We start from the raw sequence: 3801 nt of genomic DNA on the forward strand, positions 1-3801 counted from the left end.
CTTTGAATTAAATGTTTGTTAACTGAAATAAAACTGTCCACCTGAAACACCCAGAATGGGAGCAATTGTGTTCCTTTTGGAAGAATCTTTTGGGAAATCACAAGAAATCTATGCATCTTAAAGACTTAAAGAGGACCTGATGACAATAGAGAGTACATTCAGCTTCCTCACTTGGACTACCAAAAATCTACAGAATTTTGGAAAAAAAGATTTATTAGAGTTGTATCGCTCATTAGATGAAATGAGCTAATTGGATTCTTTGACAAGCAAGCTATTAAGTAGCCCCATGGGAGCAGCTCATAATATTATGTTTCAAAATGTTGAACTTGGCATCTAAGGATTCTGTATTTTAGGGCTTCTGAGTTTTGTTTCTCTCTGCAGGGATAGTGGAATCATTGAATCTGTATCAATATACTCATTGTTAGCACAGGAATCTTTAGAAGAGAAAGTGCTTGGTTAGATGTAATTACAGAATTGAAAAGAGATGTCTCCTACTTTTTTTTATCTGTACCTATCAATTTCATAAATTGATGGCAAAAATACACTTACAAGGGATTGGGAAATGATGCTTGCAAAGCATTTTTGACAAGAACAGTTTTGGATATATCCCACCAATTTGAATAGGAAGGCACTACGTTTGAAATGTCATGGCTGGCTAAATCCCAATTTCTCTAAAAAGGTTGACCTCTGAAGCTGTTAAAGTTACATATCCAAAGGACAGCGCTTCCCCCAATACAAACAGATATCAATTCAAAATGCATTTTAAATGTGTCAACTGTAACAATAAAGTTTAAACACATTTTTTTTTACATCAGCCATGTTCTGAAGAATTAAAAGCACAGTTATGAAAAAGATTTTCATCACAGACAATCCTTACAGGGTAGATTTTACAACAAAAAGGTTGTGTTTTTTCTCTAGTAAATGTCTGATATTATCTATATATCTTCCAGTTGTATTTAATACAAATACTATTATGACACCAAATAACAATATCAAAACATGAGTTCTTCCATTTTGGAATGATGAGAAGCAATCTCATAGTTTTTTTGTTTGAAAGTGCATATTATCAATGTTCACCTAAGAATAATTTTGGGTATAAACACTTCTAAAGTTCAGTATGACTCTGAGATGTTTTTTTCTCGTCTCTGTGTTGGTGTAAGCACATGTTACCCACCATCGTTTCACCTTTACTATAAAGCAGTTGATCTAAAAAAAAAAAAAAATGTGTCCTATGGTCTTCTGGAAGAGGAAGGAGTTTATCTGTTTGAATGGCCTGAAATACAAGCTGCAAAGACATGGTCTCTGCTCTCTAGATTTCAGACGGCCCTAAACTAATCTTGCCATCATCTTCCTAATTTTTTATTAATATCGGTATCTCAAGTTATGCAGGAAGTTTATAATTTTTGTTCATTGTGCAGCATAGGGAAATATTGTGTGTAATTTGAAAAATATTCTGTTTACTTCCACCATGACTGAGGATGTCTGTCTTTTCTGTCGACATGGTCCTCTCATCTCTCCTATAACGCTGCAGGGTTCAAACTATGTATGTTCGACTTTCTCTACTGCTGCTTTCTCTGTTCTCTTTGATATTCCTGATATTCTCATTAGCCCATTTTAGGCTTAGTACATTTTTCAGTGCAACTGTTCTTTAACTTGGTGTCAGTTCTGAATCCCAGTAATGGCTATATGGCCCCCAAGAGAAGGTTCATATAGAAAAGAAAGTGACTGGCTAAGCTTGGTTTCCATGTAAGTAACTTCAATAATGTTGCAGAAAATAAAGCTCTGTAAGTGTTTTTGAGACTTTCCATTTTAATTTCACCAAATTTCAGTTTACTTTCAGTTTGAATGGAAAGTTGGTTTGACATTTCAGAAAAGAGAATCAGTGGATCTCGATTTGTAACTATTGTTTAGATCAGCGGTTCTCAATCTGTGGGTTGCGACCCCTTTGGGAGTCGAACGACCCTTTCACAGGGGTCGCCTAAGACCATCGGAAAACACATATATAATTACATATTGTTTTTGTGATTAATCACTATGCTTTAATTACGTTCAATTTTTAATAATGAAATTGGGGGTCACCACAACATGAGGAACTGTATTAAAGGGTTGCAGCATTAGGAAGGTTGAGAACCACTGGTTTAGATGGACACATTGTGCAGATTTTAAGTGCAGCCATGTGGGAGAATAGCAAGGCGGGGTGGGGTTGGGGGTAGATATATAAGAAGAAATAGAGTTGCTAGCCTAGTTAAATTCTAATTAAATATGTAATATGGTGAGGAAGGAATTAATTTACTAAGGGACAATTTTAATAGCCTGATGAATCTAAAATTAAACACAGCGGGGTGAAAGGATTTATAGTGATAATCAAATATATTATAAACCATCACTTTATATGGGTAACAACGAATTTTTTAATTGTTATTCAACATTTCCTAATACAAAGAGTTATTATGAGAACCAATATCAAGGTAATACCTTAAAAATCAAGTTGGCCTGATAGAGGAAGAGGCGCAGTGTCTGAACCGAAGCCGGAGGGGTTGTCAGTGGTCTGTGATGACTCAGAGTTAGCAATGACTGTCATGGAGAGGGGACCATTTGCTCTGAGTCCAGCCAGCAGGAACCCATCACCATTCAGGCTTCACACATCTAAGCAGCTCTCCTTGTTACTAATTCCACCAAGTGGAGGATGGGCATCACAGGTCCTACACCGTGTGAAAGTGTGCTGCTTCTGCGGGAGTATCACACCTGGAGCAGAGCCTTGAGAGGTTCTCAGCAGCGGTGGTGGAGATCACTGGTTTTCCTCCTCTGAGGAGTTCCACAGAGACGTAGCTCTCCCTCTCACTGCCACTCACCTGCAAGTTCAGCATGTGTGACCTGGCTCTGCAGCCTCCTGTGGTCTCCAAGGAAACCCTGGAGATATTCTCAGATGACATCGGAAGAGGAAGCCTCAGCACCATAAGAAGGCTCAGGAGGAGCAGCGTGGAGAACCCAGGATTGAGATGGAAAAGAACAAGTCCACATTCCCCTGGAGAATCTGAAGTAGTTTCCTGCCTTTAGTTTTTATACTTGCTTCGGGTGCCACCAGCACTGAGGGCCATGGGGCTTTCTCCATTTCTCCTCTCAGCTGAAGTCCAGGTTCCCCAAAACAGACTTTCTGCTGACTCCTGTGTGACCCACTGCCAGTCAGGGCAGTACTTCATTCTTCACTGGGAGTCTGGAAGAAGAATCCGCCTTCCCTTCTTTTGCCCAGATGCTGGGAGTTAGAAAAGCAGAAGCAAAAGCAGATGTGTGCCTCAAAACTGCTCCAAAGAAAGGTGAAAACAGCTTAGTCCCTCCTGCCACAGTGATAGGGAGAGTGATAACTTGGACCATGTTCCTGTGCCTAGTTCCCAAAGTTCCTTCAGCCAAGGAGGAACTATTGAAGCAGCCTTGAGGAACTGGACAAGCCAGCTACTTCTGATGCCCTCTCTGAATAGATCGGGGGGGGGGGGGGGGAGGGTAGAGGAGGGGAGGGGAGGGGAGGGGAGGAAAAAGAAATAGAAGCTTGTGTTTAGCACCTCAGTCACATACACCAAGTGAAACTATTGGCCTGGGCTACCTTCTCCATCCGGTTTTCTTTTTTTCTGTGCTTTTATATGAACTTGAACAGATTAGCCCCAGGGCCGGGGTGTTTCTACAACATGAGGGGGAACCAAGAGGATAAAAACAGTGTATTTTCCACCTTCCCATCTTTATACCAAAATAAACTAGTGACACTCACGAGGGGAAAAAAAAAAAACACTAAAAAATAAAAATAAAACT

The 3801-nt window shown here is 39.9% G+C and overlaps 1 pseudogene; it reads left to right on the top strand.

Annotated features, from left to right (window-relative positions):
• The first annotated feature begins 1678 nt into the window (after positions 1 to 1678).
• On the top strand, positions 1679 to 3579 carry LOC118670318 (annotated as a pseudogene).
• The last annotated feature ends 222 nt before the right edge of the window (positions 3580 to 3801 follow it).

Source organism: Myotis myotis, unplaced genomic scaffold, assembly GCF_014108235.1.
Source record: "Myotis myotis isolate mMyoMyo1 unplaced genomic scaffold, mMyoMyo1.p scaffold_m19_p_15, whole genome shotgun sequence".
In the NCBI taxonomy this organism is placed as follows: Eukaryota; Metazoa; Chordata; class Mammalia; order Chiroptera; family Vespertilionidae; genus Myotis; species Myotis myotis.